The following is a 15,574-nucleotide window of genomic DNA, read 5'->3' on the forward strand; positions in this document are numbered from 1 at the left end:
TGCCAGGGTGACTCCAAGCTCTTGCAGGACCAGCACTGCACCGTGAGCACCACGTGCTGGGACACAGGGACATCCAGTGCCACTCAGGGATGCCCTCGGTGCCACCCAGCCCTGCCTGACACCCACGCCGGGCTGGGGCTGTGGGAAACCTCCACCCCCAGCAGCTAAAGAGGCAGGGCTGGGAGCGTGTGAGGAGCACTGCTGTCAGATATGGGGCACGCTGAAATATTAATGGAACTAACATTTCAATTACCTTTTATCTGTACAGGCTCAGGCTGCGGCGAGGGGGTTGGGGCGGGCCCCCCCCCCGCGGGCTGTCACCCAGACATTCATGCTGTGCTGGTTCTTTTTATTGGTTTTCATCACTTTTGACATTGCCAACAATGAACCTTGAAGTAAATTTTCAGTAGTGACTGTGTCAGTGGAAAACCGTCTCCCTGTCATTTTTCTAAATTAGGCGATGATTCCAGTCCTTGGGGCTGGGCTGGGAGGGGGAGTGATGGGGCTGAGCAGCAGCAAGGGGTGGCCATGGGGAGCCTCCTCTGGGGCCCCCAGCCCAAGCACCAGGACCTCAGCAGGACAGGGGACTGTCACCACCTGCAGACGCCCCTCACCTCCCTCCTGACACTGCCAAACCTGCCCTGAGCAGCTCCCAGATGTGCCCCAGTGCCAGATGTGCCCTGAGCAGTGCCCAGATGTGCCCTGAGCTCCTGATGCTGCAAACCCTGCCCTGAGCAGCACCAGATGTGCCCCGGGGCAGGGCCAGCAGCAGAGCCACGGTCCAGCCACCCACCCTGGCCCCCCCATGGCACCTGTGACCCCTTCTCACCCTGCAGCAGGCACCCCATACCCTGGCACTGCCACCCCTGTGTGACAGCCCTCAGGGGTGTAGCTGCTCCTCAATCCAGGGCTGGCTCCCTGTTCCCAGCATTTCCTTGCCTTTGCTGGTCCTGGGAGCACTCAGGGCTGCAATGCCTCCTCTGCACCCCCACCCATCCCCATCCCATGCCCTCGGTGGTGCCAGGATCATCCTTCCAGCCTGGCAGAGCCGCTCCAGCCCCTGGCACACGGGCACACCTCACCTCTGCTCCACCGCGTCCCCTCCTCGCCCCAGGGAGGGACTGAGCAGAACTTTAATTTTAATGTTCATTGAGCATGTAAAGGGGGAAAAAAATCAATTTAATAACCTCTCTTCACAAACAGTGCCTGGAGGCTGCTCGGCACACGCGGCTCCGGGAACTTCACAAAGTCTTTTGTGCCGTTTTTTATGGAGGGGATTAAACGGAGCCGGGAGGGGGAGCAGCTCCGGCATTCCCGGGGGGAGCAGGGACGGCTCCAGCCCCACATCGTCAGCACGAGGTCCTGGAGATGAAGCCAACAGGGCGCAGAGGGGTGTGAGAGCTCATATATATCACCGGGAAAAACTCCTCCCTTGGCTTTTCCAAAAGGAATGCTGCTCAAGCAGCTTCAGGGCACCCTGAGGATGGAGCAGGAGTGGGGGGCTCTGGCTGGACACCCAGGGAAGGATTTATTGTCGAGCTCAATGTGATTCCTGGAGAAATCATTCAGCAAACGCAGCTCCATGCAGGGCAGGAGCCCCGGTGCTGTGGTGGGAGCAGTTTTCTTCCCAAAATCCAGCCCCAGAGCTGTGATGGAGTGGTGGGCACCATCCCCATCCCTGCAGCACAGTCCCCACCTGCACAGAAACAAGTGTTTGCCATCAGCTTTTGATTACAACCTCCTTGTCTGCAAGTTTCAACATGGTTACAAATCCCAGTGTTATTCAAATTGCATCAATTATTCAATTCCTGCTGCTGGGAGGGTGATGGGAAGGTGGCTGGCGCTGAGCAGCACCCACCCAGCCTCCTTGGAGCGATTTCTGCTTCCCATGGGATCCCTTGGATCCTGTTAACCTGTGCCTTTGGCTCCTGTGGAATCAGCAAACTGCTCCAGAGCCACTTACAAGTTCGTATCCAGAGGCAATTTGCAGTGGGAATGATTTGAATAAACTTTCTGTTGACTCGGTGAGCGATTTTCCCAGCAATTTTCCCAGCCCAACACCTGGCAGCCACCTCGCAGTGCGGCTTCAACAGCAGGAGGGAGCGATGCCAGGGTCCCGTCCCCCCTCATCCCATCCCCATTCCAGCCCCAGGGCAGGGCGGTGCTCCAGAATCACTTCCAGGGGGAAAATTCACTTCCAGGGGGAAAATTCACTTCCAGTGGGGGAAATCCACTCCCAGCACCATCACTGTGGCTTGGCCCCCGGGTGCCACCGTGGATGCCACCACCAGCCCCACCGTGCCACCCCCTCCTGCCCCGTTTGTGCCCGGGTGTCACACAGAGGAAATGTCGCTGTCATCGCCCTGTCCTGCCCCGAGGAGGTGTCACCGGGATTTATGGCACTGCCCCAGGCCCCGCTTGTCCCCGGGGTCGGCTCTGGGGACACCGGGCCTGTCCCTGTGGGTGCTGCCAGCTCTTCCAGCGGGGTGCTGGGGACCAATAAATCACATTTATTTGCGATAATAAATAAAAGTCTCCCCACAAAAGGGGGACTCAGGGCTCCTCTGGGGGCTGCTGTGGGGTGAGCTTGCTGCAACATTCCCGAGAGAGGAACAATCCCAGATTCCACGCATCCCCCCCTGCCTCACTGCCTCCATTCTCAAGGCTGAGATTCCCGGTGGGATTGAGGAGGAATAGGAGGGAATGCTCCAGGGAACTGCGAGCTCCAGCGTTCACCCACAGGACCCTCGGAGGTTGAAATATCCCCTTGATGCTCCAGATTGTGCTCTGCACACCCCCCCACTTCATTTTATTCTTCTGGAAGAAACCAGAGGCAGGTTTTGCCCGAGATCTCCAATATTGGTTCTTTCCCACTGGGAAATTGTATAAAATTCCAGAGAAACGACGCAGCCGGCGCTGGCAGCCACAGACCCAGAGCTGCTCAGAAATTGCCTCAGTTAAATGAAATCGAAATAAAATCAGAGACGTGGCTGACATGCAAAGGTGGGTGATGGCACAAGGGTCCCCCTCCACCCCCTCCCGCCCTGCTCCATCCCCATCCCACCCCAGCATCCCAACCCCGCTCCTGCCACCCCTGAGTCGCTGCCTCCCCTCAAATGGGGGCCCAGATTTCCTTGCTTTCGGTGACTTTTTCCAGGCACGAGGATGATTAACACATCAAAAGGCTGTTTTGCTTTGCTTAACAATATTATCTGCTTAACTGCCCCGTTAATTGAATCAGGCAGCGTTTGTTTGTGCAGGGGGAGTCACCCCAACAAGTCTATTTTATTTTGATGACTTTTGTGTCCTATTAGTGGTTTTTAATGCTGCCTCTGCCTCGCAGCAGAGCTGGGCAAGGAAAGCAGGATGGACGTGGTGCAGTCCCAGTGTTTTATCCATGAAATCCTGGCTGCTGGATTCTCTCCAGCACCTGAGGGCCAGGCTGGCACAAGCGACAGGGATGGGACCCTCAGGGAGGACAGAGCCATCCCTGCTGTCCTGCAGGTGCCAGGTGAGCACCTCGGGTGCCCTGAGTGTCCCCAGCCCCGCAGTCCAGGCAGATCCAGCCCGTGCCAGGTGCCAGCATCCTTCCTGCCCCGCAGCTGCCAGAGCCCCTCCAGGCTGGGAGCAGGGACAGGGACAGCGGGATGTGCTGGTTGGGGTCCCTCAGTGGGACCGCAGGGACGGCTGGGGGTGGGCCGGGTGCCCTGGAACCCCACTTGGTGTCCCATTTTCCCAGTCCCCCTGCAGCCCCTCCACCTCAGGGTGGAAACCAGGAAACTCAGCCAGACTGGGAGAACGGCCCCGAGGGTCCTCCCCAAAGCACCCACTGAGGTTTCCCCCCCCCCCCCCGGGCGCTGCAGCGGGGCCTCTGAGACCCCCCTCGAGCCCCCCGGCCCCTCTCCCCCTCCTCTCCCACGGCTCCTCCGCCTGAACTGCACGAAATCAGATTAAGGGCAGCAGACAAAGCCCCGCGCAGGAATAAACACCGCGGAGCGGGAAGGGCCCCGGGAATGGGGTGGCTGGGCCGGGAACGGAGCCCCATGTCCCCCACGGGGTCCCTGTCCCACACCGGGCAGTGTGGGGACACAGGGACATCCCCCAGAAGGACACGGAGTCTCCCTGAGCGGCCACGCTGTGCCGGGAGGGATTCCAGGCCCTGCTGGCGATGCGGGGATGCCTCAGGGGCGATGGGGACACGCGAGGGCAGCTGGGGACAGTGACCCCGGGGCAGGACCCAGCCAGCAGGTTCAGGAGCTCACGGCTCAGCCGGGCTCTGCAGAGCCGGGGTTTTATCCTTCCACTGCAACCGGGGCCGCCACATCCCTGCTCCCGTTTTCCTCCGGTTCCCGGTGTTCCAGCCGGGCTGGGCTATGTTCCAGCCGGGCTGGGCTGGGGACAGGCTGGGGACAGGCTGGGTAATGCTGGGAGCGGAGGAGACGGGATCGCTGGAGAATCCAGACAGCAAATAATCTGGCTCTGAAAAGAGCTGCTGATGCCTCATTAGCAACTTTGAAAAGCATCCGGTGAAAAAGCCTCTGCCCTTGTGCTGGGGGGTTTCTGCTCATTCCTCCTCTTGTCCTTGATTAATAAGGACATTTGCATGTAAATTGGCTCCTGGATCCTTCCCAGCGGTGCCGGCTCCGGGTCTGGCCCCACCTGAGGCTCTTCCAGTCTGCCCCGGGAAGGTCTGCGTGTCCCTGGCACGGCCTGGCACGGCACGGCTTTGTCCAGGATGGCACATGGAGCTGGGACACGAATCTGTCCTCTGCTCTGCAGAAACCGGCTTGAGTCACCAATGTCTGCAGGGCTGGGACACGGAGCAGGGACACAGGACGGGGACAAGGGACAGGAATGCAGGGCAGGAACGTGCAGCTGGGGCACAGGACAAGGACACAGAGCTGGGATGTGGAATAGAACCACAGAACTGTGAGAGGGAGCAGGGACAGGGAGTGGGACAGAGGCCCCCCTGGGGGAGCTGCCAGCCCAGCAGTGCCCGGATTCCTGCTGCTGCCCAGCCCTGTGAGCAGCTCTGCTGTGGATCCTACAAAGGCTTTTCCAGTTGTTGGAACTCGCTCCCTCTCCTGCCCGCACTCCCCTGGGATGGCATTTTCCAAAACAAATGCGTTTGCTGGATGCATATGGGGAAGTGCCTCTCTGCCGGGTGATCCCTCTGCCTGTTTGATGTCTGTTCCCACATCGTGTCGTTTTAAAGGCAACTTTTTGTTCATGGAAAACACGGCCTGGCTCTTCCCTCTCCTCTCTCCCACCCTCGTCACATGCAGGGCAGGACAGAGGGGACAGGCCGTGTGCCACCAGTGCTGCCCAGGTGCCCCTGTTGTCACTTTCAGAGCAGTGGTGTGAGGAGGAGCAGGAAGACCCTGACTGTGGAAGGTAGCACAGGAGCAAAGCTCACCCCCCAGCCATGGCAGGGAAAGGGGACAGTGGGGGCAGCTGGGGGACAGGGGTGTCACCTGCACCCTCCCCTTGGGTACAGCCTGACCCCCATGGCAGGAGCTGCTCCTCCAGGGTCCTGCAGAGCTGGAGGGGTCCCACACCCCCAGAAAGCACCGCCAGGCTCCATCTGCACCCCGGCCCTGCCTCGGGGACCCCAAAACCCAAAGTCTGTGAGGGGCCGTGGAGCCACCAACCGCGTGACACCAGTACCAACGGGGACTGGAGGGAAATCAACAGGAGAAGGGCACTATTTCCAGCGGGGCACAGAGTGCCACCGCCACTGCCGTCACTGTCACCGCCTGCCAGCCCCTCGGCGGTGGATGGAGGGGCCGCTCCAGGCGCGGCGCCGCGGGGATGGCCGGGAGCCAGCGCTGCCACCGCTCGGGTGACGCCGATTTCCCAAACACGAGGGACGACGCGAATTCCCCAGCCCCCGCTAATCAGCAGCCGGTGCTTAATTGGCACATTTCTGCCTGGCTGGGGTCTCTGCCAAGGAGGGAACCTCGGCGCTGCCGGCAGCCGCGGCCTCCCGTGCCCTCGGTGGGGACAGAGCGGGGACAGGCTGGGACCACCGCGGCCACCCACGGCGGCTTGGCTTGACCACATCCCTCAGCCTTGGATGCTGCCGTGCCAGGGCCAGCTCCGTGTCCCCCAAAGTGGCTGTCCCAAGCGGGGGTGACGCGGGTGACGCGCGGGGGTGACGATGGTTGTGTCGCTCCCAACCTGCCAGCGCGAATCAAAGGATCTGCCACGCACGCCGCAGCCCTTTCTTCTCATATCACTCACACCACTGCCACGCTGCATTGTGACAATGGGGTGTAATTAAGGTGTCAGCATATCATTTAGCCTTTTCAATATAAAGCCGGGAGACAGGCTGGGAAATCTGTGGTGTTCTCTTTAATGAGGAATGGAAGGGGGGAAAGAGGAGAAGTGGAGGTAGTGGCTTGGCAAGGGTGGGACAAAAGGCACCTCTGCGGTGTGGGGATCTGGAGGATGCAGGGCACTCTGCTGTGCTCTGCTGGGAACGTCCTCTCTGGGAGGGAGAGGGGACCCTGCTAGGGCCAGGCACTGCCAAGGCTCTGGGAACATCCCTGCGGAGCTGCAGGAGCCACCAGCACCCGGAGAAAGGGACTGGCAGTGCCATGCAGGGCATTCCAGGTGTGTCCCACCTGGAAGTCATGCTCAGATGCCGCTCCCACCCCGCGGGGGCCTTGCAGAGCTGTGTGGGACACACAACGAGCTCATGGCATGACCAGTGACAAGGGACGGAGCCACGTGTGCCATGAGCTCACTCTGGTGCCACAGCAGCGCCAGGTTTGATCAGCGCTGCATCCACCACCCTGCTGGTGGGGCCATCCCGGCCCTGTTAATATTTTTCCCAATTCCCACCAGTTCATACACAGGGAGACCCTGGCTGCAACCCCCCCAAAAGCGGCATGTCCCTGTTGCCCCCACCATCCATCCCCTGGGCACCGCAGCGCTTTGGGGCCGGCTGCAATCCAGAGGGCAGCGAGCGAGTTCAACACCATCAATAACCCCTGATGGCTACAGAAAGCGCTTTCCCGAGGAATAAATTCTTGCTGCATCAAAAGGAAGCTGCAAATCAATGCGGGAATCGCTCATTCTGAACGATGGGAACTCGTCTCGCTACAGTGGGAAGCGTTAGCTGGGAACGGGGGGGGGGGGGGGGGGGGGGACGACACAGGGCCAGGAGCACCAGTCCCCCATAAAATAGGGACAAAAATTAATGATGGGCTGGAGCAGGAGCAGGATGATCCATCCCGCTGTCCCTGCTCATCCCGCCGCCGTGCCAGCCCTCGGAGCAAGGCTGCAAACTCCCGACCCTGCTGCCTACGGAGCAAATTCCATTAGGATTTTGTTTTTTGTCTTGTATGATCCCTGACAACTTTTCCGTGCGGCGCATCCCGCGCGGGCCGGGCTGTTCAAAGCCGCAGCGGTGGTCCCGGCGCTGCCTCCGCCTCCATCCCCGCCTTTGTCTGCGCCGGCTCCGGCTCTCAGGGCACTTTGGGAGAGATGGATGTGCGGCCCCGCCGAGGCAGACATGTTCCAGGCGAGATCCTGGGAAGAGGTTTCCTTAGCAACAATAATGAAGTGTGAGCGAGAGAAAAGCTCTCCCGGCTCTGCTCCCTTCTCTGGGGACTCCCAGCAGGTTTGGGGACCCCAGGAGGAGGCATTCCAAGTGTCCGGGATGAGTGCTGGAGTGGCAGTGGAGCTGCTGCAGATCCTGGCATTGGGATCAGCCAGGAGAGGGGATCTGGGTGCCAGTGCTGTGTGTGTGTGAAGAAGCCAAACCAGAGCAGGAGTGGTGACCCTGGCACCTCCTGAGCATCCCATGGGGCAGCCTCACCTCCCAAATCTCCGAGCTGCCTTTGGACAAGAGGATGGAGATGTGCCATAGGAGCAGTCCATGAATCCCAGCTCCAGTGGGAAGCCCTGGAAGGGATGACCCCATCCCTGGCAGCACCAGGAGGCACAACCTGCCTGGCAGCTCCTGCTGGGGTGCTTGGGAAGCAGGATGTGCTGTCCATACTCCAGGAAACTTCTGCAGGAGCAAGGAACAGGGGTGGCTGTGCCAGGACAGCCCCTGCTCCATGCCCCAGGTCCAGCAGGACCCTCCAGACTCCTCAGGGAGCTCCAGCTCCTCCTGATCCCTGCTCCAGCCTCAGCTCCACGCCCCCTCCTCCGGGCCAGCGGGGCCGGGGATGGCACTGTGCCTCGAATCACAATTACAGTAAATAAATCCTATTAGAAGGACTTTTACTACCGCATGCTCCTCATTACAATCTGCCCAAACCCCCGGCTCCTGGGATCGCCCTGGTAATGAGGCCGGGATGGATGGATGGGGGAAAATTAACGCTGCTACAAGTTAATTTGTTTTTATTAGCGCGCGGCGGCTGGCAGGGGGTGGGGGGTGGGTGCCATCCCGCTGGAGCAGCGCAGGGATGAGGAGATGAGGATCCCCCGTGGCACCTGGATCACTGCGTGCCATCGTCCCCTCAGCCACTGCCTGGCTGCTCTTGGCCTTGGGGACAGCACTGTCCCAGCCCAGGGCGGGACGGGCAGATGGCAGTGAGGAACCAGCTCGCTGGATGAGGTCACATCTCATTAATAAAGGCTAATTAAGAGCAAATCATCAAAAAGAGGGGTTGGAGTTTTCTGAATAACCCATGCAGGTGCTGCTGGTAATTAACTCAGGGTTGTGACAGCTCCTGAGGCACTGGGGGGTCACCAGGAGCATCCCTGTCCCCATCCTCTGCCCCGTGGCCACCAAGTGTCCCCTTGTGCCCCCCATGGCACCGAGAGCTGTTCCTGTGGGAACAGCTGGGCCCTCCTTGGGCTTGGAAAATATAGATCCCACCGTTAATAATACATACATTTATTAAAATTAAACCACCGGCAGATATTACATCCAGCGGCACTGAATTATGGATAGACCTCAGCCCAACCTTTGTTTTTAATTAAAAAGCCCCTTTCAGTAATTCCATTAAAGCAGCAGCTTATGTTTTCCTCCTCTTCCCCCCTTTCAAGCACAATCCGGCAGCGTTCAGGTTGCGCTGATGAAACGGCTTTGAAGTTTCATGAATTGCTGATGTAATTGAATAAAAATAATATTAAGGGGAGAGAAGGGGCGGGGGGAGAGACAGAGAGAGAGAGAGAGAGAGAGAGAGAGTTTTTTCTCTAAACCCAAATCCTAATGAAATCACCTTAGTGCGCCGAGCGGAGTGACAGCGAGCCGCTGGATTTGTGCATATTCCCGTAATCCTAAACCCATTAGCCAGGAGGCTCCCTGTGAACAACATGTTGCAGATTACAGCCAGGAAAAAGGCTCCCACAAAACCCCAAACCTCTCTTTAATTGCCAGGGGGAGGTGCAGAGATCCCCCCACCCCGAGGGTGGGAGGTGCAGCTCAGACTCCCCTTACCAGCAGCTCATTAATGCTTTTTTTAGGGAATTAAGGTGGGGAGAATTCCAATTATTTTGCCGTGTACTGTCATTAATGAAAACAGGAATTTTTGCCATCCCTCACCTGCTTTTGCAAGAGTGGCTGCCCCTGGGATGCCCGGCTGGAGGGGATGTTTGGGCTGAGCTCTGGTGGGTGCTGGTGCTTCCAGAGCCCAGGCGGGAAGGGGACCATGATCTCTGGGACTGGGAAGAGAAAGAAGCTGTCCTGTCCATGGGAGAGGAACCTGCTCTAGTGGCAGGTGTCCCTGTCCATGGCACGGGGTTGGAACAAGATGATGAACAAGATGATCCTTAAGGTCCCTTCCAACCCAAACCATTCCAGGATCCTGTGATCCTATGACAAACTCGCCTTTCCTTTCTTCTCTCTCCTAATTCCTTCCTTCCCAATTTAAGCTCCTCTGCAGGATAATGCAATAAAGACATGAAGCACCTAATTTTCGGTGGGGGACAACAGACGCGACGGTGTATTTACCCAGTCAAACCATTATGAAATCCTACAATTAAGGCTTCAATCAGATAAATGCAATTACATAATACCATCTTATACGATATAATTAAAAACATCTGCAATCAAACCGAAGCCGATGGTACAGTAATCCTTAATCAGAAATTACCCAGCTCCAGCGGAGAGGTTCCATCCCGGAATCTGGCAGGACACGGTGGTGACAGTGCCATCCCCCACTGAGGGAGGATGACGATGGCCATGGGGAGCTGGAGGGACCTCTGGGCCAGCCTATCTGGTCCCTGCCTTGCTGTGCCCCCAAATCCATGCCCACCCACCCTGGGACACCAGCTCAGCAGGCACACTGGCACACAGAGGTCATGCCACAAACAAGGAAGGTGTCCCCAGCCCTGCCCGGGTCTCAGGCTGGCAGTCCCACCTGCAAAGCCACCAGGGATTCTCACTGGGAACGGGAATGGACATCAACATCCACTTTTGGTTGTGCTGGCCGTGCCATCCCCCATCCTGCTGCTGGGCCAGGCTACAGCTCCAGGGCGTTGTGCCCAGCCCTGGCGCATCCCCGCAGCCGCCGGCTGGCACCAAATGAAGACAAATGGGCTGGGTGACACACCAGCATCCATTAACAGCAGCGCCGTGTCGGGAACGCTGGGGACGTGCCAGCACCGGCAGGAGGAGCGGCAGCACCGGGGCCAGCACCCCACCCGAGGGTCAGCAGGGTCAGCCTTGGGCTTCCACACCCCCAGCTCGGCTCTGCCCAGAGCCCACCTGGAGCTGTTGGCAGGAGAAGGAGCTGGACGGGATCCAGCCCTGACAGTATGGCCCCACCACGTCCCCATCGCTCTGAGCCCCTCAGCCCTGCAGCCCCAGCTCCTGCCCCTCCTCACACCTGCCTCTCACAGGGAGCTTTTGGGGCTGCGCACAAGAACCCTCCTTGCTGGTGCTGTCTCATCTCTCAGGTGGCTCGGGCATCCCAGAAAAACACAGGGCATACCCAGCACTGGAAGGCATATCCCAGCACTGGAATGGATATCCCAGCACTGGAAGGGATATCCAGCCCATGCAGTGCCTGTGCTGCAGTTGTCCGGAGGGCTCAGGAGCAGCCTTGGGATGAGGCAGGAGCACCGACCCTGCCAACCTTTTCCACCCCCTGACCTTTCCCCAGCCCCTCTCGGAAATGCCACGGAGCTCCTCGCCCGGCCAGATGAAATGTCAGGGAAGGTGGATGGAATATTTCCAGCCGCTGCGCCAGGCGCTGCAGGGGGTTTTCCCCAGCGCTGTGAGTGGCTCCAGAGGGAGCAGGGGCCGTGCTCCATCCTTGTCCCCATCCTTGTCCCCATCCTCATCCCTGTGCCACCCCGGCGCGGGGCCGAGCCGCGCTTGGCTGGCTGCGAGCGTTTAAGCAGAATTGAGTGTGTGTTCAGGCACTTTCAAACACAAGTAATCTTCATCTGGGAGACGGGAAGTGAAATATGTTATTGCCGAGCACAGTAAATTACCCGTGCCAGCCCTGGCGGATAAAACATCGCCGTCGCCGGCCGGCGCAGTCACTCACCCGCGCTGGGCCGCCACCGCCCCATCAATTACACAACAAACGGCTGCTGGTCAGCCTGGACACGGCACCGGGACTTGTGTGGCCACCGTGGCACCGGGACCTGCCCCGGAACCAGGCAGGCACCCGGTGTCGGCGGATGGATTCCTCCTGGAAGGCACCAGAAGGTCAGCGGGAGCTGGGGAGGGACCGGCACTTCCAGCAGCTCCTCCAAGCAGCTTGTGCCGGCTGGTTCAGCTCCTGCTCCCCGGAGTGGCCCCAGCGGGGTGTCCTTGTCATCGTGGTGGTGCTGCTTAGTCAGGGCTAACGAGCTGCTGCGGCGCGAAGCACCCAGGGAAGGCGGGAGGCGAGCTCGCAGCTCCCTCTCCTTTATTTTCCTGGGAAAGACCTTCAGAAAGCCAATCCCGAGCCCATAAAATAAATAAAATAAATTCCTGCAACTTTAACAATCATTGTGTTGGATTTGGGAGATGTTATTCCTCGTGACAGACAAGGGCAATTATCTGCTATCCGCCAGCAGTTTTAGCCTAATTTCATTACTGCTGTGCAATTCTTCCCGAGCCGCCAGTCTATCACTGTCTCCCAGAAAGGATTAGCCGGCACTTTCTTCATCTTCAAATGAATTTTAGCTGTCATGCCCTTGATGAATAGAAGAGGGAGGACGGTGAACCCACGCCGGTGAGCAGCAGCCCGGCTGTGCCACGGCGCCAGCACCGGGACCGAGCCAGAGCATCACCGGAGCTGCCTGGATGTGCCCTGGGATTTCCTGCCATGCAGGATGAATCGGCCAAGGGTTGTCTTGGAGAGCACCCTGGAAGTGGGCAGGGCTTGAAGCTGGTGCCCGGCATCCAGGAGGGATTAAAATGACAGGATGTGTAATACAAGGAAATAATGAACACGCCATCCTTCCCCCTCACCAGGAGATGCTTATCTGTCAGCCCGGGCCACTGAGGGATAGAGAAAAGCAATTTCAAATTTAGAGCTGAAACTGCACAGGATGTTGCAGGGAGAATGTCCAGGAGATGTTGTCCCAGGAGGATCCACCACGGTCCCAGAGCTGACAGGAGAATTGAGGCTTCATTTTCCTGGCCAAGCTGGAATAAGGCACACGGATCTCAGCTCAGTGTGTGCCAGGACGCCTTGTCCCCATGGCATCAAGCTGTGCCAGGGGAGGGTCAGGAGGACACCAGGAGAAATTTCCTCATGGAAAAGGTGGTCAGGCCTTAGCAGGGGCTGCCCAGGGAGGTTTAGAATCCCCATCCCTGGGGAAGTGTCCAAGGAAGGCCTGGATGTGGCACCCAGTGCTCCGGGCTGGTGACAAAGTGGGGATCAGGCACAACTTGGACTCGATGCTCTTGGAGGTCTTTCCCAAGCTGAATGATCCTGGGATTCTGTGAAATAACTCAGCCCACCAGTGAGGAGAGCCCAGCTGCCCTCAGGACACCCAGAGGGGGTGCAGAGCCCATCCCAGGTCCCCCCAGGACGTCACCTTGCGTAAACGGAAGCTCCGGAGCCGGGGGCTGGCACCGGCCCAGGGCTCCGTTATTTTTGTAAACGTTCATTCCCACCCGGCACAGCATCCTGGCAGAATATTTTAGCACCTTTAATGCAATTTCCTTCTCCCTCTGAAATATCATTTTAATAGAACCCAGCCACACCGTGTACCTGCTCCCTAATAAACCTCTGCGACTTTAATGAACTAAATAGCAAATTACTTTTTTATTCAAGAATGAAATTTCATCATATTCATAATTCATATTTTATTTCAGACATCTGCTGCTGATTACATTACATTTAACTAAAATTAGATGATGCTCAGAATGTAATTAAGCCCCTGCCAAATTCTCTGGCCCACCAATACCAGCCTCGCTCAGCGGGGGCCGCTTGGAACCTAATATGTAATTAGGAGCTATTTTCTAGCTGTTTTTAAAGTCTGAAAATTAGCTGCCTTTATTAATCACACAGACAAATATAAAGCAGAGCCAACGCTTGCTGAAATTTCTAAAAAGGATTTTTTTTTAATTATACACCACATAGCGCTGAGACTCATTTTGAATGTTGATTTGTTGTGCACTGACATTTTGACAACTAGTTCTCAATTTGTCTGTCGTAGTTAGGCAACAACAAAGCAGACGGTAATACTTAACTTTCAAAACCTTCAGCGTGCTGGGAGGGGAGAGGGATCGGGGGGGACAGGGAGGACGGGCTCCCCACGAGCCCTGGGAATGCGGGAGCCCCAAAATCCCTGGGGATGGGAAGCAGAGGGGACAAGGGAGGTGCCGGATGCACAAATCACCCTTGAAATGGCTCTGGGGGGGTCCCTACTCGCCCTGGGGCATCCCCACACCTCCCAAACCCTCCAAGTGTGTCTGAGGACACGGCACTGGCCCTGCAGGCCGTGCAGGGGGTCCCAGTGTCGCCTCCTGTCCCCAGGAGGGACCCCTGGAGCAGCGGGAGCCCCGGGGGTGTGAGCAGCCCCCAGCCCCGCGGGACTGCGCGCTGACATTTCCTCTCTCTCTCCCTGACCCTGTTCCTGCTCTCTCCGTGATCTCCAATAATGTCACTGCCTCCTCAGCATCTACTCAGCGGAGCAGAAAGAAGGCACTGCTGACACCGAGTGCAAACAAACAATAATACCATCTGTGCCTGCCAGGCCGGCCGGGGAGCGCCGGGGTCCGGCTCAGGGGAGGACGTGCAGGGGGGGCAGGAGCCCTTCGGGGCACCGGGACATTCCCCAGGGATGGGGGGAGACACCCCGGCAGCGATGCTGCCCCGGGCACCGGCTGTGAAGGACAAGGAGGATTTTAAAAGGTATTTTTATTCAAAGTGTTTTCCTTTTTGTTGTCACTAAACATCGGTGACCCCCAGCTCTCACCGGACCCCCCACGCTCTGAAATTCCTCAATCCCTCCTTTAGGCTGGAGCACAGCCTCCCCTCCCCATCCCTGTGCTGGCTATTAGAGGTAAAGCCAGGCTCGTTAGTCTTGCTGCAGAGCTCGTAATGTGAAAAATGAAGCTCAAGAAAAATTAGCCAAATTACCAGGCTAATCCTTCAGCAGCAATCGCTGCCCTGCTGCACATCCGTCCCGCGGGGTGCCTGGGAGAGGAGGGGCTGATCCGTGGGGAGAACACGCTCCACAGGCTTCAGCTTTGCTTCCAAAGCAGCAAAACACACGAGGGACAGAGCTGTGCCTCCTTCTGCCCCACTCCGTGGCCCCGTGGGGCATCAGTCCCACGGCAGCAGCTGCTCCTGCCCTGGGCTGAGGAGGCAGCGATGGTTTCGTGTGTCCCAGGGCTCAGGAGTCACAGCAGGAGGTTGGAACTCGGTGTGAGTGCAGGGGTGATTCCCGTGTGGAAGTGGGGTCAGGAGCATGCCAGCCACCCCTCGGGTTATCCCGCTGGGTGTAGCAATGCTCCTGCAGAGCGTTTGTTTGATGGAGCTGGTGAAGGAGGAGTTTGGAAAGGAGGGAATGGGCACTCCCGTGCTCACAGATGGATGTGAAATCTGTGCTCGCTCCAGACTGGGACTGGCTCCAGCTGCTGACTTCGGCAGATCTGGTCCCTGTGGCACAGGGAAGGCAGATCCCAGCAGTGCCTGTGTCACCCTGAACCCTTCCCACAGACCCCAGTATGGGTCACCCTCCTGCCACGACACCGCCACCACTCTCCCTGTCCTGGAATGTCACCACTTCCACTGTCACAGAGCAGAGTGGGATGAGCACTCAGGTCGGACATCAGGAGGAATTTCCTCATGGAAAGAGTGGTCCCTCTTGGAGAGGTTTGGAGTCCCCATCCCTGAAGGTGTCCCCATCCCTGGAGGTATCCAAGAACACCTGGATGTGACACTCCATGCTCTGGGCTGGGTGGGAAAGTGGGGATCGGTCACAGATTGGACTTGGAAAGCTTTCCCAAGCTGAATGATCCTGGGATTCTGTGAATTTCCCCTCAGTTCCAGTCCCCAGCTCTCAGAGCCAACAAGGCTCAGCCCCAGACATGTTGTTTTGAAGGGAAGCTCCCCGTGCTGGATCTGGCATCTCTTTGTGCCAACATCACAAAGTCGACACATGTAAGTGGTTAAAGTCAACACGCTCCCAGATCCTCACATTGATTACACTGTATTAG

This window comes from Pyrgilauda ruficollis, unplaced genomic scaffold, assembly GCF_017590135.1.
Source record: "Pyrgilauda ruficollis isolate IOZ18807 unplaced genomic scaffold, ASM1759013v1 scaffold9, whole genome shotgun sequence".
Taxonomy (NCBI): domain Eukaryota; kingdom Metazoa; phylum Chordata; class Aves; order Passeriformes; family Passeridae; genus Pyrgilauda; species Pyrgilauda ruficollis.